Here is a 23,733-nt window from a genome sequence, read left to right on the forward strand (position 1 = left end):
ACAGAATTTTCTTTTCTTACTGATAACCTAGAGTTTGCCTGTGGAATAAAAATTACAATTTTGTTAGATCCTTTCTGAAAATAATTATTTCCACATACTGAGTACTTACTGGGTATAAACACTATAAATGTATTATTTCTATTTCTTATAACAGTCCTTATAATAAGCAGATGTAGAAACCGGTCCAAGACGACACCCCTAGTGGGTGGCATTATTGGCATTCTGTTCAACGGTGTAGGACTCTAGGACATTTGAAAGGCTACCCTTTCAAATGTGTTTATGAAAAGTAATTAACTACATACAGGATGGACAATCAGAAAAATAATGTATTCTATAAACTGAGTTTCAAATTTTAAACAAAATATTTACAGAGCTGGTATTATAGCAAAGTGGTTAAGACTGAATTAGATAGCTTAGGTTCAAATATTGGAATTAGACAGCTTAGCTTCAACTGTTGAACTGGTTCAACTGGTTCCAACTGTTACTACTATAACTAACCTCTATGAGGTCATCACTAGCTTCACTCTTCTCTATGACATGGATTTGATAAGAACAATACTTCCTACAACTATTGTAAGGATAAAATAAAATCATGAATGTAAAATATTTATCACAGTGCCTGGTATAGAGTAGATGCTCAATAATTGCTGGTGGAGATGTTAAGTGACATACCTTATGCAGACATAGAAGGCCCAATTTTCATGATTACCTAGCAAAACAATGAAATTCTGAGTTTTATAGCCAATGTCATACTGAATGGGCAAAAGCTGGAAGCTCTCGAAAACCTTTTTCCCTTTGAAAACTGGCACAAGACAAAGATCTCTCTGACCACTCCCATTCAATATAGTATTGGGAGTTCTGACCAGAGCAATCAGGCAAGAGAAAGAAATAAAGGGTATTCAAATAGGAAAAGAGGAAGTCAAATTGTCTCTGTTTGCAGATGACAAGATTGCATATTTAGAAAACCCCATTGTCTCAGACCAAAAACTCCTTAAGCTGATAAATAACTTCAGTGAAGTCTCAGGATACAAAATCAATATGCAAAATCACATCCCTATACACCAATAATAAACAAGCAGAGAGCCAAATCATGAGTGAACTCCCATTCACAATTGCTATGAAGGAAATAAAATACAACTTACAAGGCACATGAAGGACCTCTTCAAGGAGAACTACAGACTACTGCTCAAGGAAATAAAAGAAGACACGAACAAATGGAAAAACAGTCCACGCTCATGGATAAGAAGAATCAATATAGTGAAAATAGCCATACTGCCCAAAGTAATTTACAGATTCAATGCTATTCCCATCAAGCTACCTCTTTCTTTGCAGAACTAGAAAGAAACTACTTTAAATTTCATATGGACCCAAAAAGAGCCCACACAGACAAGACAATCTTAAGCAAAAAGAACAAACCCGGAGGCATCACACAACCTGACTTCAAACTACACTACAAGGCTGCAGTAATCAAAACAGCATGGTACTAATACCAAAACAGATCTACAGGCCAATGGAACAGAGCAGAGGCTTCAGAAATAACACCACGCATCTATAACCATCTGATCTTTGACAAACCCGAGAAAAATAAGCAATGGGAAAAGAATTCCTTATTTAATAAATAGTTCTGGGAAAACTGGCTAGCCACATACAGAAAACAGAAACTGGACCCCTTACTTACACCTTATACAAAAATTAACCCAAGTTGGAGGAAAGATTTAAATGTAAAACCTAAAGCCATAAAAACCCTAGAAGAAAACCTAGGAAATACCATTCACAACATAAGCATGGGCAAAGATTTCATGACTAAAACACCAAAAGCAATGGCAACAAAAGCCAAAATTGGCAAATGGGATTTAATTAAACTAAAGAGCTTCTGCTCAGTGAAAGGAAACTCATCAGAGTGAACAGGCAGCCTACAAAATGGGAGACTATATTTGCAATCTATTTTTCTGACAGAGGTCTAATATTTACAAGGAATATCTACAAGAAATTTAAACAAATTTACAAGAAAAAAATAAACCCGATCAAAAAGTGGGCAAAGGATATCAACAGATGCTTCTCAAAAGAAGACATTTATGCAGCCAACAAACCTGATAAAAAGCTCATAATCACTGGTTATTATAGAAATGTAAATCTAAACTACAAGATATCATCTCACACCACTTAGAATGGTGATCGTTAAAAAGTCAGGAAATAACAGATGCTGGAGACAGGATGTGGAGAAACAGGAACACTTTTACATTGTTGCAGGAGTGTAAATTAGTTCAACCATTGTGGAAGACAGTGTGGTGATTCCTCAAGGGTCTAAAACCAGAAATACCATTTGACCCAGCAATCCCATTACTGGGTATATACCCAAAAGATTATACATCCTTCGACTATAAAGACATATGCACTTGTATGTTTACTGCAGCACTATTTACAATAGCAAAGACTTGGCGCCAACCCAAATGCCCATCAATGATAGACTGCATAAAGAAAATGTGACATACATACACCATGGTATACTATGCAGCCATAAAAAATAATGAGTTCATGTCCTTTGTAGGGACATGAATGAAGATGGAAACCATCACCCTCAGTAAACTAACACAAGAACAGAAAACCAAATATCACATGTTCTCACTCATAAGTGAGAGCTGAACAATGAGAACACATGGACATAGGAAGGTGGACATGACACATCAGGCCTGTTGGGGGCTGGGGGTAAGGAGAGGGAGAGCATTACGACAAATACCTAATGCATGTGGAGCTTAAAACCTAGATGACAGGTTGACAGGTGCAGCAAACCACAATGGCACATTATACCTAGTAATAAACTTGCAAATTCAGCACATGTATCTAAGAACTTAAAGTAAAATAAGAATAAATAAAAAAGAGGCCGGGCGCGGTGGCTCAAGCCTGTAATCCCAGCACTTTGGGAGGTCGAGGCGGGTGGATCGCAAGGTCAAGAGATCGAGACCATCCTGGTCAACATGGTGAAACCCCGTCTCTACTAAAAATACAAAAAATTAGCTGGGCATGGTGGCGCGTGCCTGTAATCCCAGCTACTCAGGAGGTTGAGGCAGGAGAATTGCCTGAACCCAGGAGGCGGAGGTTGCGGTGAGCCGAGATCGCACCATTGCACTCCAGCCTGGGTAACAAGAGCGAAACTCTGTCTCAAAAAAAATAAATAAATAAAAATAAAAAAGAAATTCTGAGTTTCAAACTATCATGTAAAATGTGCCTTTGATGTATCATTTTACTATTTCCTTTTTTGTCTTTCTGTTACTTTCATTCCAGCATTGTTGTTGTAATGGAAGATAGTAAAATGGCTGCAGAATCTTACCCTTACTTACAGGTCTTAATCTGGCATGTTAACTCTCTTGTGATAGGCCACTGCTTAATAACACATTTCCAGGAGCATATCTTTTAAATTAAGTTGTTTACATTTCAAATGCAATATGGTAAAACGCAAGTATATAGCCATGATTCCACAGCCGCAGGTTTCATACCTTCAGACTCATGAAAAGAATGTTGTTTTTTTTCTCTTTACATCTCTCTAAATAATTCTAACAGATACATGAGCACCATCTTTTGGCAAATATAAATCATGAGTTTACATTTTTGTAATGGTTATCTTTCAACTATTATCTTGAATGTGGTTCTTCTAAAACTTTCTCAAATGCACATAAAATTGGAACAGATACACTGTCGATTTTTTACCCTTGATTGAGTGATTGGAGCAACTTATTCTTTGTTTGTTTGTTTGTTTTTGTTTTTTTGTTTTTTTTTTTTTGAGACGGAGTTTCGCTCTTGTTACCCAGGCTGGAGTGCAATGGCGCGATCTCGGCTCACCGCAACCTCCGCCTCCTGGGTTCAGGCAATTCTCCTGCCTCAGCCTCCTGAGTAGCTGGGATTACAGGCACACGCCACCATGCCCAGCTAATTTTTTGTATTTTTAGTAGAGACGGGGTTTCACCAAGTTGACCAGGATGGTCTCGATCTCTCGACCTTGTGATCCACCCGCCTCGGCCTCCCAAAGTGCTGGGATTACAAGCTTGAGCCACCGTGCCCGGCCTGGAGCAACTTATTTATCTCTTTCCACAAGCACTGTAAAACTAAACAGCAGAGATATAATTTTAAAATGTTTTGTGGAACCGGGTCATTTTACCTTTTTACTCATAGTATTAACCCACCTGAAAATGCCAGACTCATGTATGAGCACTAACACCTAAAAACTGTGTTATGTGTGCTTGGAACTATTGCAAAATGACTCAAGATCCCCCCAATATTGGCAGAGGATGCCCCACTAATTACTGATGCCCTCCACCCTGAATCATGTAGCCCCAAGGCTGAATCCAACCTTCTGCCTTTCTCCACGTTGCACGCCACTACCAAGCTTTTTGTTGGCCCTTTTTTTTTAACAGTGACTGAGACCATGAAGCCTTTGTTATTTACTACATTCCTGATGGTTTCATCATTAAAAAAATCCATATGCCAAAATTTTTAAATCCTAAATTTATATATATTCAACTTCTCAGAAGACTGAGTTGCATCAATTTAGTAAAGTCACTGTTTTGTGTCTCTGGAGAGGCAATAAAATGAGAAAGAAAAACTTGTCATATTCTTATTTATGAATGTATTTGCATGCAATAAAATACAGTGAAGACAATTTGTTCACTGGAAACAAGAACTTTACAATTTTTTTTTTTTTGAGACGGAGTTTCGCTCTTGTTACCCAGGCTGGAGTGCAATGGCGCGATCTCGGCTCACCGCAACCTCCGCCTCCTGGGTTCAGACAATTCTCCTGCCTCAGCCTCCCGAGTAGCTGGGATTACAGGCACGCGCCACTATGCCTAGCTAATGTTTTGTATTTTTTTTAGTAGAGATGGGGTTTCACCATGTTGACCAGGATAATCTCGATCTCTTGACCTCGTAATCCACCCGCCTCGGCCTCCCAAAGTGCTGGGATTACAGGCGTGAGCCACCGCGCCCGGCCCAATTATTATTCTTAAATGTTAAAAAAGTATAGATAGAAAACATGTGAACCACAATTCCTAGAAATATGATTTTCCCGTATCTTGAAATGTATGTGTTAATTTTATTGATAAGGGGAGGTGTGTCAGAAGCTAAATGTCATGTTCTTTCTTTCCAATTTTTGTCTTATTATAATATGAAGAAAACTTACGAAAACTTTATCAGGGAATTAAGACACAGTTCAATGTATTGTTCTTAAGAGTTTGTACTTAATACAGTGTAATGACTTCTTAATAGAGCAGCATAAACTCAAATAAATTACCAACCCAAAAACAATTCAGCAGGGTATGTTTATAAGCGATATAACACTGAGTAGAAGACAGCCGATATGATTTTGTCTTAGATAAAAGTTTTGTCTTACTCTAATACCACCATAAGATGGAGATTTGTGAGCAACAAGTTTACTGAGGACCAAAATCTGAGCGTAAACGAGGGAAGCAAGATGAGGCAGAGGAAAAGATTGAACTGTGTACAGTTTGACAGAGGTGCAAACCAGTCCCTTGGGGAGCTGTGGGGAAGCAACGGCTCCTCAGAGATGTTCCAACTTAGGCAAGGAAACTGGGTCTTTGTACGGCCATGTTGAACAGTCCTCAGACACAGGCTGTCTTCAGAGAAAAAACATAATTTTGTACAAAACAGCTCATCTTGACCAAGTGCGGTTCCCACCATCTATCAGCAGCCAATACTCCCACCATCTGATGAATTCATGTTTCTAACTTGAGGGGGAAATCAAGGTAGTACACTTCAATATTTATTGCAATGCTACATAGTCAGATAAGGGAGGAATTTTTTTTGTTTTTATTTTTAGTCTTAATTCTAGCCTTCCTCACTAATCTGACACACACAATCCATCCTTTAAACTCCAATACCATGTAACACAGAAAGTTTTAGACTTACAATAAAGTCTAAGATGAATCTTACACAAAAAGACTCTTAGCTCACGGTAACTTACCAATGACCATTTGTTGAACATAACAATCAGTAGAGCTCTTTGTGAGACAATACAGTTTTAATGAAATAATAAATTCCCGTGGCACTATTTTCAGTGCCATTCTTTTAGCATCATGGTTCCTGTACTATGTGTCAAGGAACTCCAGGGCACTGGAGCAAGCTCTTTGGAGAATCATGAGATGCTTTTAAACTGCTAGGCAAAGAGAGCAGTATCAGGCAGCATTATGAACTACGACCTCAAGGGATTTCAAAGTTTTAACACTGGTTTATAGTATTTTTTGCTTGTTTGTAAAGTATCTTTGTAGAACTGTGTTTTCTGTGTTTCTGGATAAAAAGCTGTTACCATGCAAAAATCATTGTGGCATGAGAAATGAGGGTGGGAAGGTCCAATCCAACGCTAAACTTTAAGAAATTCTGTTACACCCAACAGAACATATCCCATTGATAAGTAATGGTGATTATTTAAGAAGGAAACAAAGTATTTTTTTAACATAAGTATATTTCTTTTTAAATAGCAACTGGTTGTTAGTACATTAATATGCATGAACACCTTTGGACACTGTCACTAAAGGTGTCATGAACCAAGAAGGTCTGGAAACCTCTGTTTCAGCATTTCATCACAGAGGGGAAGAGGGTGTTCCAAACAGAAGAAGCTGCATGCACCATGGCCCTGCACTGAAAAAGCACCTGGCATGCTTAAAAGACATATAAGGTGACCAATTCATTTAGGTTTGCCAAGGATTTGTCCAGTTGCATTACTGAAAGTCTCGCATCCCAGAAAACTTCTCACTTTTAGGCAAATCAGGATAGTTGGCTACCCTCGCCACATGGTCACATCTAGCTGCAAGAGAGGACAAGTAATTTTTAAGCCTGTTGAACAGTGAACCCAGATAAACACAGAAGTTCCCTTACTAAGGAGGAAGAGGAAAATAGATATGTAACTAGCATAAGAGAACGCCATAGATATGAGTAAACAATTAGCAATATCTTCTGCAATTACTAGTGATTAAGATGGGCACATCAAATCTCACACGGTAAGCAGAGAAAGAGGAGGTAATTGAGGAGACTGAAAAAGAACCATTCAAAATGCTGAAGAATAACAGCAGGTAAGGGAAATTACAATAGCAAATTTCAAGAGGATGTGTTCACGATATAATCAAATGCTATAGAAAAGCCTGTCAAGTATCCTCTCAAGTTTTAGCAGAAGGTGGTACCTAAGGAAGGTAATTACAAACACATGGAAAGAATCACAGACAAGGAGGGTAAGGGCAAAGGAAAACAACCCTCATTTCCACAGAAACTTTACCAACATCAACATTGGATTTCAGGCCAATCCTGAGAACAGGTGTGCTTCACAGTTTTCCAACACTAACGCTTTAATACTCCCTAAGAACACATATTTTCTTTTTCTTGGAAACCTTCCTTCCTTTAGCAGAGAGCTTCCTATAATTTAGGGGGTCTGTCCTGGCTGCGGTTTTCTTCCTGACAACCTCATGTGCTACTACTGTATCTTTGCCTGTGGTAGGCACTGCCCACTGTCAACATCTGTTCAGTGAAAAAAATTCAGGAGCTTAATTCTCAAATTCTCATGTCTCTGGTCACAGATTCTTGATGTGATGTAAAGAGACAGAGATTACAGTATTTGATGCCAAATGAAACATAATTTAATTGTTTTAAAAAAAGGACACCACACCAGTGTTTGTCTTACCAGAATTTAGAGTTCTGCTGGTCCAGTGGCTCATGTCTGTAATTCCAGCACTTTGGGAGGCCAGTGCAGATGATTGCTTGTGTCCAGAAGTTTGAGATCAGGTCAGGAAACACAACAAGATCCTGTCTCTGTAAAAAAGTCAAACATTAGCTAGGTGCGATTACGCATGCCTGCAGTCTCAGCTACTCCGGAGGCTAAGGTGGAAAGATCTCATGAGCCCAAGAGGACAAGGCTGCAGTGAGCCATGATTACGCCACTGCATGATCACACTGGGATGGCTTCCCATATCACCCACCATTTTAAATAATGCTAAATAAATAATGTTTAAAAAGTGAAAAATAGAGTCTATGGGTCACACTCGGCCTTTTTCTTATCTACTAGCTTCCTACTACCTTCACTTCTTTCTTCACTTCTTTTCCTGCCTGGCTTTGATTTCATGGCCCATTCATATCAACTATGTTTCTATATCCTGATTTCCCCTATTCTTCCACTCCTGGCAAATCAGCACCTGAATACTGCTAAAGAAACTCACACTAAACTCCTTGTCCAGCTGCCCTGTCCATCACAGAAAGCTGCTCTGGTCTTAAAATTTAGACCACTTCCTTCAGTCACCTGCATTTTAACCTCAGCAGGAAATCTCACCTTCCACCTCACAGATCAAAGAGAAGCCACAAAACAGGAGCTACCTAATCCCTCCCTGCACAGCGACAAAACCTGCCTGTAATCACGGAGGAGGTGGCTCTGCTCTCTCCCCACATGTGCACACCACTCCATTTTCTCCGGCCTTGTCTCTTGCAGTATTGTCAATAACCCTCTTCCGCACCCTTTGTTACCTTTCTCCTTTCTTAATTGACATTCCCACTATAAGCAGACAAAAAAATCTCCAAATTCTTTAAAAAAAATAATTTCTTGATTTTTTTGTTGCTACCTTACCTACACAATCAAAGATTTTGAATGAGTTTTTTTATGTTCCCTATCTCAGTTTATGCTGCTCCCAATCATTTTTCAATTTACTCCAATCTTCACCCTGCTCCTATATATTTTTTTTTTCTTTGAGATGAAGTCTCACTCTGTCTCCCAGGCTGGAGTGCAGTGGCACCATCTTGGCTCACTGCAATCTCTGCCTCCCAGGTTCTGACAATTCTCCTCCTCAGCCTCCTGAGTAGCTGGGATTACAGGCACACGCCACCATGCCCAGATAATTTTTGTATTTTTAGTAGAGACGAGGTTTCACCATGTTGGTCAGACTGGTCTTGAACTCCTGACCTCGGGATCCACCCTCCTCTGCCTCCCAAAGTGCTGGGATTACTGACTTGAGCCACCTCGCCAGCCCCATCCTGCTCCTGTCACTGCACTGAAATGACTTGACTTTCATTGTGGTCACCAATGACCATTATTTTGCTGCAGCCAATGAACATGTTTTATATGCTTTTTGTTTAAACTATGAGTCAGGACATAACAGAGATTAGAAGTCAAAGTACCTGAGTTCAGATTGTGATTTCATCACTTGGTGGCTGTGTGACTGTGGGCTAATTTGTTAATCTTTTAGTATTTGATTTGATCCGTAAAATGGAAATAACAAAGGAACTTATCTAATAGAGCTGTTTTGACATGTAAATTAGAGAAAAGATAATTAGTACAGTGTACAGCACAAAATATATGTTGAAAAGATATTAGTTTGTGCTGTAATTATTTTTATCCTTCCTTGGGAGATAATTCTCCAGAGATTCCACATGTTTTTGCACATCATGAAAGCAGAGGCACTGATAGCCTTTTGTTCTGGAATGTAATTTCAAGGATTTTTGTACATGGAATCTTCCTGGAACATAGGGACTCCTTTGACAGGGGATCCATTATTTACTGTCCCATATAATGAAGACAGTCCCCTCCCAGGCAAATATGGGTATCTTTGCGTGCAGAAAAATGTAAAAGACTAGGATTTCCTAAGCTCACAGCTGTAGAGCCGTGATTCAAGCTCTCTGTGAATGCAGCTCTCACTTAGGCTCATACTTTACCGCCCCTGTACTACTTGAACCTGCTCAGCCACAAATAACACAGTTCTTTGGCTCTGGCTCCAGAATCTCATGTCTGTGGTTAGTATCCTTGAAACTCTGGCTGACTTATCTGTTAACTTGCAAGCAGGTACAATCATCAACCTTTCACAGTTTTTGACACTTCTTGACACATTCCAGCTTTCGAAACAAGACAGCATCTTCTTCCTGAGAGTCTCTGCTCTCAGAGTCCATCATGCTGCAGTCTTGACAGCCTCTCACTCTTTCTTACTCTTTTTTGCTTCTTGCCCTTAAAAAGCAATCATGCCTGCAATGTTGGCGTTTCTTAGAGTTTTGTCTCTCCTTATTCCTCGACCTTAATTCCTTTACACTGCCCAAAACACTCCTCTCTCCCTCTATGGCTTCAGTTAACATCTCTGTGAAGATGACCCTAAATATGTATCCATAGTCCAGGTCTTTCTCCAAACCACAAAAACATACACCTAATTGATTACTGGACATCCTGACTTGAATATCTCAGAGGTGACGAAAACCCAGCCTGCTGAAAACTGAATTTATCATTGTCTCTTGAAAACATGCTTCTGCCTTAGTATCTTCTGTTTCAGTGATCAAGTTCCCCCACCAATCCCCCATTGCCCAGGCCACAATATGAGTGTCATCCCTCCCATTCACCTACACTGCCAATTACCAAGCCATTTATGCCTCCAAAGTGGGTTCTGAGTACGATCATTTTTTACTACCTATGCTGATGTCACCATAAACCAAGCTGCTGTTAATAGCCTCCTAAATTGTCTCCTTTTTTCTTTCCTGTTCTATTCCATTTATTACATAGAAACACAGTCATCATTTTAAAATTTAAATCTTGTTTAAATACATTTAAATGGTTTCCCATTGGCTTGATGTCAAAGTCCAATCTCCTCAAACTGGCTTACAAAACCCCGAACTCTATTCATTGCTTCTGCTACCTCTTTCAACATTCTACTCTTCAGATATACTGGACTTCTTGGACTCTATAAATGTACAAAGCTGTATCTTCTTCCAGGCCGTTGTTCATGCTGTTGCTTCCTGGGATTTCCAGGCATCCAGTATTAATTGGATAATCTATTTATATCATCCTATCCTAGAAAATAAAACTTTGAAGAAGGATGTATATGTTCATCACCTATCATTAAACAATAGTTTTAATGTGCAACTATCTGCTTTGATGATGAACCTAAATAATTACGTATTTTGTGACTAATATGTAAACAAATGGCTTTCATAATACTGACCCAAATGAGTTTCCTATCAGTATAAGAGGAAAAGCAGGAGTTAGTGTTTAGGCCAGATTCCTCTCCTGTTCTCCAAGTAAGTGTCCAGTGTTATGAGCTCTCTTGGTCACATAGATACATGTCTGTACTCAAAGTTCTTTAGGAGTTCAATGTCAAATGTGGTAGAATACTAAGTAGTGTAGATAACACTATTATTTTAAAAGATAAAAAGGGAGGGGGTCTTTGCTTCTAGGTATGGTGAAGCAGCTACTACTAGACTAACACACCCTTCAGAACAAAACAAAACAACGAAACAGCTCTTTGAAGACTCAAAGAGCGGCAAAGACAGTCAAAATTCCACTGTGAGTCAGAGCTTCAGAAACATTTGTTACTTTGAAGTGCTAGTCACAGGGACATACCAGAAAAAAAAAAAAAAAAAAAAAAATAGGTATTGAGAACTCAACGTGCTGAAAAAAGAGAACCACAAATAAGTGAGACAAACAATCTATATGAAAATGCGCTTAGAAGCATTTGTTGGTTTTTAAATTTCACATACAGAAGGACAGTTTCCAAAAGAAAAAAAAAAAAATCAAGCAGCAAACAACTGTAAGAGACTAAAAACCAAACAATATCAGCAATTTCTCAGTGCTGGAAAGGGGCTCATGAAAGGGGCTTTAGTAGGCAGCCCAGACATTCAGTGAAAATCCTTAAAGGGCTAAACTCTAAAAATAGGGCAAGCTAAAAAGGGACTTGACTTGGCTAAAGATGGTCGGATTGCCTTCTCTTCACTTGAATAAAATAAAATTAAATGCTCTTCAATGGATTAAAGTGTTACCCGGAGATTTTTAAATTGTCAACACATCATGTCCACTATTCAATAAAAAATGACCAAGCATACCAAGAAGTAGACTAAATGACTATAAGTTAGAAAAATAAACAGAAAACATGCATAGACTTTTAAATAACTACATATATTTAAGCAAATATATATTAAAGTTGCTATTTAATATGATTCAAGAAAATTGAGAAAAAATTAGAGCAGTTCAATGGAGAACTAAATCCATTAGAAAAATAATCAAATGAGAAAAATCACACAAATAAAAAATGCAGTAAATAAAATAGCAGGAAGGACACAGGACTAATAAAATGAATTTAAAATTTGATAGAAAAAAACTAAAGTACAAAAGATAAGAGGGTAGAAAACATAGAAAACGGTTTTAAGATACACATGGGGACAGAGTGAATAGGTCTAACATAGATGTACTCATAGTTCCAGAAGGACAGAGGAAAATTAATTAGAAAGAAGCAATATTCAAAGAAACTTTGCCTGATAAAATTTTATAAAACTAGTAAAAGATATCCAGCTTCAGATTTAAGAAGTGACCTGAACCTCAAACAGGATAATTATTTAAAATATCACATTAAAAAAAAAAAAAAAAAGGCAAAAAGTTTGAACAAACACTTCACAAAGAAACATACCCAATTACGAAAAAGCACCTCATCATGGCCAGCAAGGCTCTGCATGGTTTACCCAAATCTACCTATCAGATTTCATTTCCTATCACTCTCATTTCTGCCCTAAGCTCTACCAATATGCTTCTCCCTTTGTTTGGAGTATACTGCCCCACATCATTATGTGACTGACTTCACATTAAGAGGCAGCTATTGACTACCCAAACTAATTAGACTCCTTTTCCAGTCTCCTCTCTCTGCCACATCACACTAGTTTCTTTATAAACCTTCCACTATGTAATATCAACTTATTTGTTTACCAGTTTGTTTCTTTATTGAGTGGCTCTCCCCAAGGCATGTAAACCCCATTTGAGCAAATAGTGACTGTCTTATTCACCATTATATCTCAGTGTGTAAAAGTCTTTAGCCTGGCATGTAGTACAGACCCAATATCTGACGATCACTTAAAAAAGAACATCATCCTAATCACTGACTTCAAGAGCTAAGAACTCTTCTATCTTATTGATCCGTACCCTTCAAGGTCCAGCTCAATTTCTGTATCTTTAAAATTACTAATTCTATCATCACTTATTTTTATATTTATTAGATTCCTGCAGCTTTACAGCTTCCCTCTATTTCATCACTTTACTTAATACTCTTTACCTACTGAAAATTAGAGGTGCAATTACTTGCTGCTACATGAGGTTAAAATCTCCTTGAAAGTAGTCATTCTTATATCTAAAATACCATGTATATATTACTGAATTCTATTCATTGACTTACTGATTGATCAGGGATGGCTTGAAAATAATAGATTAAAAAGTGGAAATAAGGCAACAACAATTTATAAATTAAGAAAAATGGTGATAACAGAAAGGGAGGTTGTAGCTCTTTAAGCATTTGGGACATATTACTACAATCCTTTAAAGGAACTCTGCTCATGGAGAGTTCTAACGATCGTTTTTCAGTTCATTTCTCATCTACCTTTTTTTTCTATCTCCCAACTGAAAACAAATGAAACTTGATATGCTGGTGATTGTTAATGTCTGACTGCCTTTGAATTGCTACAGTTTGGTCTGTTCTGTCTCTAAAGCGGAATTGTTCTGTCTGAACCGTAAGACTGTAGTGCTTGCTATTTTCTCATCTTTTTCAGGGTCCAAACCCTATGAATCCTTCAAGGTTTGCTAAAATGTTTAGTCCTTCTAGTCTTCCCTGGATGACCTAGCCCTTACTGGTTTTCCCCCACCACTTACTCTGTATCCTTTGAGTTCTTGGTATATAGATCAGTAAGCAACTTTTTAACAATCATTGACTAAATGATTCCTTTTTAATCACCAAGGTAACTCAGTATTTAAGAAAATAATGTATTTAGAATCTATTGGATAACAAGTATGTTTCAAGCATTTAAAAGAAGAAAATACAGAATCCATAAATAATAAGGGAAGGCAAAAGATGAAAGACTCATAAAATTAAAATTAAAGCAAACTAAAAGAATATGGGATATAAATAGAAGAGCAGACTATCACTTTAAAAACTGTTTATAAAGTATTTACTGTGGTTCTAAAAGGAAAAGTGAATCATTTGTTACTATGAAGATTATTTAACTTAGCCGTAACAACATGTGAAGGATTATGGAATAAAATAATGCTCCTCAGATACAAAAGTGACAAGAGGCACTGAATACGGAGAAATTGAGATGTGAAATATGAGAGTTCATAATACAGAAAAACAAGTAAATGAAAAGAAAAAATAACAAGAAAGTAAAGGCAAAAACAAATCATTTGCTGAAGGGGAGATGAAAAGTAAGCAACTGTGTAAAGAACAAAAAAATTATCTCAAAAGTATAAAAACGTAAAAGCAGACGCACTTGAAGAAATAAAAAAGTATCTGAAAACTGGTGAGCTACACAGGACAAAGAAACAAGACTACTGATTTAAGTGAGGTAGAAACTGAGATACATAATCAGGATACATAATGATACATACAGAAGCAGAGCATCTGAGATACATAAACAGGATCAGTGATAACCTTGGGGTACATTTAAGTAAAAGACTTAAATAACAGATGAGATACAAAGGGAATAAATCATCTGCTGACAAAAATATGGCACTCATACTGCCTCAAATGAGAACTGAGTTACTATGAAGCACATGTCAAAGAAGTTACATTACATATAAAGTCAGGAAAGAGATTATAACACATGCAATATGGACAAGGCAGGAGCTTGAATATGCGTGAGTCCCCGAGATGGTTGGTACACAGTGCACTGGACCCAAAGACAGTGAAGGTGACACTCAGTGTAGGCAGAGAAAAGATGCGCAAGGTAAGATCAACGCCAAAACTAAACAAAAATCTGAGATGCACAGAAGCCAACGTGATATTTCAGGGTTACAAGGAAAGTGGGTCAGTGATGCAACTGAAAATGAATTTTAGAAAAATCATGTCTGGCCAATGCAGGGAAAGATAAGAGCTTAAGGAGATGTTGAAATAACAGTCACACAGAAGGCAAGCATTCTCATTAGATTACCTTGGTAGAAAATCACAATATCTTCAAATTTTGGAGCCAAACAATACAGCTTACGGGTAAGATAAAGGGTGGACAGGAGGGCAGGAGAAGTAAGATTTCCCTATATAAATGCCTAAAAAGGAATGCAGCTATATCCTAGATAGGAAAAAATAAATCCAGCCAGGGATCAAATGAAGAAAGCTGAAATAAGTTAAATAAGTAAAATATAAAGGGGAAAATGAATAAAGCTATGTTAACCTAAAAGAAGTATTTTGTGTGCCTGTAAGTATTCTACAAAATAAACTTCAAATCTGTGACTAGTAACAGATTAGTTAAGAAAAAGTGCAGTTTGAAGGCCAGGCACAGTGGCTCATACCTGGAATGCCAGCACTTTGGGAGTCTGAGGTGGGCAGATCATGAGGTCAAGAGATCAAGATCACCCTGGCCAACATGGTGAAACACCATCTCTACTAAAAATATAAAATATTAGTTGAGCATGGTGGCATACGCCTGTAGTCCCAACTACTTGGGAGGCTGAAGCAGGAGGATCGCTTGAGGCAGAGGTTGCAATGAGTCGAGATCACATCACTGCACTCCAGCCTGACAACAGATTGAGACTCTGTCTCAAAAAAAAAAAAAGAAAGAAAAGAAAAAGAAAAATGCAGTTTGGATCATTCTGAGAAGAGCAAAATCTTCTTACCTCATATCAAACACTCAATTCACTTCTAAATTTGGTAAATATCTAAATATTAAAAACGTAATTAAAAGGAAATATAGTAAATGTTTTTCTGGACTCAGGTACAGAACACCACGCTTATATGTAACAATAAATCCATACGTGGTTAAATAAAATGTTTGCATATCAAAAATCACCACAAAGAAATATAAAAGGCAAATTTATAGCAAACTAGGAAAGCTGTCCTTCAGGAAAGTTTAACTTCATTATTATTTTCAGGAAATATGAAGTTAAAAAAATGATATGACAGCCTATAATGCTTACCAATTTGGAAAAACTAAAAATAAAAACATGAAAAACTCTGTAATATCAAGATCTCATGTAAATGGTCACTCACATATACCTGAGTGACATGTAAATGGAAGTATCGCTTTCTGGAAGACAATGTGGCAGCACATACCTTTGCCCAGAAATTCAATTCAAGATGGGAATTTAACCTAAGTAAAAAACAAGGAATGTGAAACAAAAATGTCCTTCAGTGAGGCAAATTGCAGAATTGTAAGAGAAGATCACTGGAAACTAGTATTTAATAATCAAGTTGATTTTTAAAATCACTCAATATACATAGGAAAGAATATTGTGCAGATGTGAAAAATGACATAGTGGAAAATATATGACACATAATGCAGTTCACAATGTGTTGCATGGATGAAATTATAAACAGTGATCATTGTGAGTAGTTAGTTATAAGCAACTTTTATTTTGCCTTATTTATATATTTTCTAAATATTTATTCCAGTAAAAAGTAACACATTATTTTAGTACTATCACAATGTAATAAAGATGTTAGACTACAATTTAATACTATGAAAAGAATGAGTTACAAGACAGTAGGTATATTATATATTCATGAAGAGAAACATAATACACATACACACACACACACACACACACACACACACACACGCACACCCGATAATTAACTCTAGGAAATTGTATTGCATATCAGGCTATTTTACTAGGTGACGTGTTTTAAATTGTATGCAAGATATATATATATACATATATATATATATATAACTTTTGTATTAGATATGAAAATATCACAGAATCAAAAACATTTTTGTTTAGGCGGAAGATAAATTATTAGATTGCTATTTGTAAAATCAAGGCCCGTGAGCAGCAAATGCTGTCTTTGTCTGTGTATAATGGTATGGAAGAGGAAAGGTAACCAGAGAAAGAAAAAATATTGAAGAAATAGTTGGTTTAATTTAGTTATGAAGAGAAACAACTGTCTAGGAAATGTTTGAAGAAAAGTAAATACACAGAAAATAGAACAAGAGATCAAAGTTAATTTCTCTGGGTCAACAGTGATGAATATTCTTTCCCAAAAAGGAAGAAAGAGTTTAGCCCATCTGAACTGTACCTAAACATGGAACATCAAAGTTTTCAATAGGGTAAATAAATAATTTAGGGCCTGGTACAGTGGCTCATGCCTATAGTCTCAGCTCTTCGGGAGGCTGATACAGGTGGATCACTTGAGGTCAGGTGTTCAAGAGCAGCCCTGCCAACGTGGTGAAATCATGTCTCTACTAAAAATACAAAAATTGGCCAGGTGTGGTGGTGGGCACCTGTGGTCCCAGCTACTCGGGAGGCTGAGACAGGAGAGTCACTTGAGCACGTGAGACGGAGGTTGCAGTTAAGCCAAGAGGGCACCATTGCACTCCAGCCTGGGTGACAAAATAAGACTTCATCTGAAAAATAACAGTAATAATAATTGTAAATTGGGCAAAATGCTCATGCTTATGTGAATCTTTTAAAAATATGCTGTTAAGTCCTTACTTTGAGAAAAGCATTGCTTTAAAGTGCTGTGGCGAGCACCAAGACAAAGAGAGATAAAACATGTCCCTAGGAGCTATCAATCTAGAAGAAACAAGAATAATATAAACAGCGTATGTGTTAGACAATATGGGTTCATGTCAAGTCAGTAACATCAACCATCTGGAATAAAGCAGTTCAGAGAGGGTCAAATAGTAAAAGCCTGGAGTTATTCCGAAAGTTTTCACAGAGAAAGTGGGATTTCAAGTATCTTTTGCATAGTAGAAGATGGGAAAGACAGTGATGGCGCTCCTAGGGTGAGTTTACAATCACACCACTCTTCCTCTTCCTTGGAGGAATAAACAGCACCTAAAGCAAATGTACATGAGAAAAACAACAGCAGAGCTGTGAGTCCACACCCTCTTCCTTTTTAAATGTGGGGCAAAGAGGAAAACACTATTTTTTCTTCGGTTATCAAGAAATACTGGACTACATGGAATCCTTTCCAGTTCTGTAGGTGGAGAATTCCACACTCACCTTGTACTCCGTTAGAGAGCTAACAGAAAGAAGCACACAATAGAGGATACATAAAAAGTCAGTTGCATACAATTTGTCATGCCTCTGAGGTGAAAGGGTGCCAAAGGGAGACAAAGACAGAGTCAAGGTAGTGAGCTACGCTGCTCCTGGCAGGTTCAGAGATAAAAGGCGACTTTCTGAGAAGAGTGAGCAAAAAGGTATGCTTCTCTGGAGAAGCCAACTTGAAAAAAAGGAAAGAAAAAAGGATAAATGGAACCTAAGTACACAAGGAGAACACTGGATCTCTGTTGTACCTAAAGCCATAAAAGAACAAAGGAAGAAAGGAAACAGCTGGAAATCACAGAGAATGGTCCTGAAGTGGAGAAAGAGAAAACACCCTTTCCTCTTATTTTTGCAGCAAACATTTGAATGTCCATGTCCTCTTGTGACTCAAAAATAAATAAGAAATGCAATGTTTTTAGAAAAGCTGATATCCTGGGGGCCCATCATCTTTGCAGATGAGAGGAAATATTTACAAATGAGGATAAGGTGCCATGTTTTGTGGGATAAACTGTGGGGAGGGGGAGAAAGAGAAAAAAGGAAAGAAAAGGAAGGAAGGAAAAAAGGAAGGAAGGAAGGAAAGAAAGAGAGAAGGAAGGAAAGGAGGAAGGGAAGAAGGAAGGGAGGGAGGGAGGGAGCTGTATGAGAGAGAAGGAAAAGGGATGGAGGGAGGGAGGTGGAGACCATTAGGGAAAATCAGAGGTCCTTAGAAAAAGGAACTAAGTATTAATACCTCTGGGACCTATGAGAAATAAAGACTGCATTTGGGGAAAGGCCTCAGTCAGCGGGATTTGTGAAATTTAAAATGTCCTACACGGCTCTCCTTCATCTGAACCCCATAACCTCTTCTTACTCATCCTAGTACTCTCCCCCTCACAATGCACTCCAGTCCCATGGACTTTCTCCAGTTCCCCAAGTACATCAGTTCATAGTTCCAGGTTAGAACACTTGAATTCCTATTCCCTTCATCTGAGATACTCCACTCAGATACCATCAGGGCCAACTCAGTCCTCAACTGTGACCTTCTCAAAGAGGCCTTTCGTGGGCCGCATTTAACACACACATGCCATTGTACAGATCTACACATTCCTTATCACTATTTCTTGCTGAGCTTTTTTCCCTACAAGCACTTACCATTCTCAGTACTGTAAACTGCATTTTACTTATAAATTTATTCCCGTCTTTCTGCCTAAGACGTAAGATTTATATAGGTGGGAACTTTTATCTTATCGGGCCTGTAAGATTGCCTAGTACACAGTATGTACTGAAGTAGTACATTGTTCATATTTATAATATTCATCCTTCAAATATTTATTTTATTATTTAATATTCATCCTTCAAATATTTTATTATTCATCCTATAAATATTTGAAGGATGAATAATAAAATAAATATTTGAAGGATAAATATTAAAAATATGAACAATGTACTACTTTAGTCTTCAAACAGAAAAAAGTCTAAAGTTTCATGCTCTAAAGGACATAGGATAATTAAGCAGTGGAACAGTGAAGATAAGACAGAGGTTTTAGTCAGCTCAAAACCAAATAAATGGATCAAAGCTGACATGGGAGCAGGCTCCATAAAGACTTAGTATTTAAAAAGAAGAACAATTCCCCTAATAGCACTGTGGGGGATAATGATAATTGTTCATAGATATTTTCTGCAGCAGAAGGGAAAAGTCGCAGCGTTCCCAGGTCTAATTATTATGAACTGAAGTACACTGGTAGAAGACCTGACTTGGAGACAGAAAACTCAATGAATGCAATTTATATGCTGTAATTCTTATGCAGACGATGACTCATAAGGTATATCATGGAAGAAGAAAAGTAAGCATTTTGGTTATTTAAAAACAAACTGTAAACAAGACTCTGAGCAGACCAAACCAGTGTGCTCAACATGAGGGAGTATTCGTATCACTCTAGCATTGCTCTGTCACACTAACCTGCGAACAACTGAATTGAGGGATGTTGAAGGAGCAGGTCTTCATGGAATTCAGGGAAGGAGGACAACTCAGTGCAATTAAACAAGGGTACATCCAGAAAAAGTCAGAAGAGCTAGTTTATGATGAGGAATACCTATATACTTTACATAAATTGTAGACATATAGAGCTCTGTTTTGTGTGTTCTGATTGACACAAAAAAAACTGTATAAGAAATTTTTTCCATTTACCTGCAAGCTTAGAGATGAGATTATTCTGTACATTACAATTAACCCATTAACTATGTCTTCTTCATTCTGATAAGCATAGGCTGTAGCTCTAGGCCTTGCTCTTAGCACACTCTGAACCAGTGTTTTCTTAACACAATAATAAATAGAAATGAAAAGGCATTTGATGACCTCAGATTCTATTTCAAAAGAAAGTCACAGCACTACATATTCCCACTGGAACGGTCGAGATTATGAGGAAGCCTCCCAGTACAGAAGAGTAAATCCACATAACAGGCATTAGGAAAAAAAGTCAGACATACTTAAACTAAGAGAAATAGAAATGTCTCTTGTTCATCTAAAGCAAGAGAAGCAACTTGCTCCCTTAAAGCCAGCAATATTGATGGATGCTAGCAATGAGAAAATATAACACAGCTGGGCAGCATGTGAGGTGAAAAGGTGTACCGGGGGCACATAAAACAGCAATGATAAGAGAACAGAAGGTGAAGGAAGTGTACATCTGTGCTGGGAAGAAGAAGAGCCATATGCACCTGTGGCACACTGGGGAAAAATACAACAGACTTGGATGTAAAGGCAGACAAATGACTCACAGGGGACAGCTTATAAAGATCCTGCATTTCCCTGGAAGAAAATACAAGGCATCTGGATCACATTGGGAACAGATGAAATGTATTGGGGTTGGAGGGGAGGCGCACCTGGAATTCACAGGGATGTATGCGGCAGGGCAGAGAGAGGAGATGAAGGATGAGGTGTTGGAACCGATGTCGCTGCTAAGTGCTATGTGCAAGGATTGTGCTCATGGGATCGTAGATAAGATAAATATTCTTTAGTTTTACTAGGAAAAAGTGACGTATTCTGTACTCCTTGACAGAAATGTAAACACTCTTCAGGGAAGCATTGTTATAAATGAAGCCTTGAGGAATATGTCAAGAAGGAAAATAATAATTATAAAGAGAAGGGAAGCTGATATACATTGTGCATTGGTGATGGGTATGTAATCTACACTCCCTTTCAGCTGAGGGTTTTGAGCATGTAGAATGTTAGATGAGAACGCTAACCATGGAGAACATGATTTAAAAAAAGGAAAAAAATATCTATCAAGAGGAAGAAAAGAAAACCCCAAAATAAACCCTGGAATCTATTAGAAGAACGTTTTCTGGATAACTTTGGCAGATAACTACAAGTACTTCTAGTGACTAGGTAGAAATGACAATACCCATGAGATTTACCGTGGGGGAAAATAAAGTGAGTTATGAGAGTGAACAGATGGCGCATCCCAACTAAGAAGACTACTATTAGGCTTTTCTAGGACACAGTAACCCAGATTCTACTTTTTAAAAAAAAGATGGTATTTAAGGATTTAAAATGGGAAAAAATATAAAGTTTACATCAGCCCATTCTTCTATGAGTTCTGCCAGGAAACTAGTTTTACGGCCTATTTCTGGATGGGCAACTACTTACCCTCACAGAACGCTTAGACGTCTATCTGAGGCACAGAACCAATCACTTACCTAGAATGGTAACAAAACTGCTTAGCGTAGAATGACACGGATTCAGCTTTGGGCCATCAGTATGACACACCGTGCTCATCCCGTGCCACCAACATTTTGATTCTCTGGCTCGGTCCCTGCCTAAGGAGACTACGTGAAAAGTCACTTCACGAGCGACAGCACGCGGTGAATCACCCCGCGACCATTCCGAGACCTGCCGCTTGCAGCCGTCCTGCATCGCTGCTGGCTGCCTCCGCAGTGCGGGAGCCCGTCCTTCCCGTCCCGAAAAACACTGTGTCGGGCCGCGACACTGCAAGTGAACTGCTTGAGGAAGCGCGAGGCTCCTGAGGTCAGGCTTTCCAACAGAACACAACAGAAGAGAAGAGAGAACAAAAAAGGCTGCCATGGAGCGTGTGTCCTTCCTCCAGGGCACCCGGCCCGGCGTGCCAGCCACTTACCCATCGTCCTAGCTGCCTCTCCGCTCACGTGCACGCCCGCCTGGTGCACGTCCGTCCTGTGCTTCTCCATCGCCGCTCGCTTCGCTCGGCCTCTCCGCACTTTTCCTCCGGACAGGAGCCTCGTAGCTTGCCCTGCTGACTTCCGCCTCGCCACCTCCAGCATCCACGCTTTACGGTCACCAAGGCCTCCTCTACCTGACCAAATCCTTTCCTCTTACGGTTTCTTCTCTTTTTTTTTTTTGAGACGGAGTCTCGCTCTCCCGCCTGCCTGGAGTGCAGCGGCGCCACTCCGGCTCGCTGCAACTTCCGTTTTCCGGTCTCGAGCGGCTCTCGCGCCTCGGCCCTTTTCCGGTCTGAAGCCCGCCTCAGCCGTTTCCCGGTTTCCAGCGATGGTCGCGCCTCAGCCGTTTTCCGGTTTCCGGCTTCAAGCGACTCTCCCGCCTCCGCCTCCCGCGGAGCTGGGCCAGCAGGCGCGCCACGTGATCCGCCCGCCTCGGCCTCCCGGAGTGCGGGGATTCCAGGTGTGAGCCGCCGCGTCCGGCCGGTGTCTTCGCTCTTACAGAATGAAGTCTCCATTCCCACCGAGAACGACAGCTACGGTGGTGCTTCGCGGCGTCCTCCCACCTGCGTGTCCATCTTCGTCTCTCACCGCTCACCCGCGTCGGCCTGACCAGCTCGTGCTGTGGCCGCCCGGAGCCACCTGCGGCCTCCGCGATCCTGGGGGCGCCATGCTCACGTCCCTCGTGCGTGCCGTGCTTTCCATCGGGAATCTCCGCCTTCCTCGACTGCGTGAAGGCCTGCCACGGGCCTCGCCGCGATCCGAGAGAGCCGCCTGCCTCTGCAAAGCATTCCCTTATGTCTGCAGAGTAATGAATCTCTCCTCTGTTCACGTATTACTTCTACTACTATGAATGTCCCACTGGAATTAAATGCCTTCTAGATTCTGATTTTCCTGGGTACAAAGACGGTGCATTATGTAGCTTTTACATTTCATAGTTTAGTAAAACACTCATGTATGGTCAGAATGCAGTATTTATTTTGGGGTCTGTATGGCACAGATCAGTTGAATTAAAATAATCTGGAAGAAACGGGAATATAATAAAGATACAAAGGAAATAATAGAGAAAACAGATACTACTGACAAAAAATAAATCACAGAAGTTAGTATGTCCTGAGATGTAAATAGCAACATGTGATAATTACCTATTAAATGAGTATAGGCAAATAAAAATCTAAACATTTTGAGTAATATTACAAAGAGTCTATGAAAAAATTATGCAGATTAACATTCAGTAAAATATAATATCTCTGTGTTATAAAAAAGAAACAGTGATATACTGCCAAGATAATACAAAATAGCAAAGTGGCTACTGACTACTTGAATGGGAGAATATAATGCATTCTGTCTGACGTGCCAAATAAAAAAGAAGTTTTACAAGGTAGCAGAAGAAATAAAACGCTTAGAAGCTCTTAACCACACAAGGGTAAGTAAAATAGCCTCAAGGTATAAGGAGGAATCCAAACATAAATGTGAAACATGAAACTGATGAATAATAGAAGTGCTGCTAAATCTCATTTAACATAAGAAAAATGACAATTCATCTCTTTGGCAGGAGGAAAAGGCCTTGTAACTTAGAACAAAAGGAAGTA

The 23,733-nt window shown here is 38.9% G+C and overlaps 1 long non-coding RNA gene across 1 annotated transcript in view; it reads right to left on the reverse strand.

Moving 5' to 3' along the window:
• The window catches only part of LOC141582137 (uncharacterized), a 100,164-nt gene extending 77,957 nt beyond the window's left edge, over positions 1–22,207 (reverse strand). Inside the window, exons 1-2 of the long non-coding RNA XR_012514976.1 lie at positions 22,084–22,207; positions 7,679–7,806 (exon numbers count right to left, since the gene is read on the reverse strand). This is a non-coding gene — a long non-coding RNA (uncharacterized LOC141582137). The remainder of the gene's footprint in view (positions 1–7,678; positions 7,807–22,083) is intronic.
• Positions 22,208–23,733: the final 1,526 nt, after the last annotated feature.

This window comes from Saimiri boliviensis, chromosome 19 (assembly GCF_048565385.1).
Source record: "Saimiri boliviensis isolate mSaiBol1 chromosome 19, mSaiBol1.pri, whole genome shotgun sequence".
Classification (NCBI taxonomy): Eukaryota; Metazoa; Chordata; class Mammalia; order Primates; family Cebidae; genus Saimiri; species Saimiri boliviensis.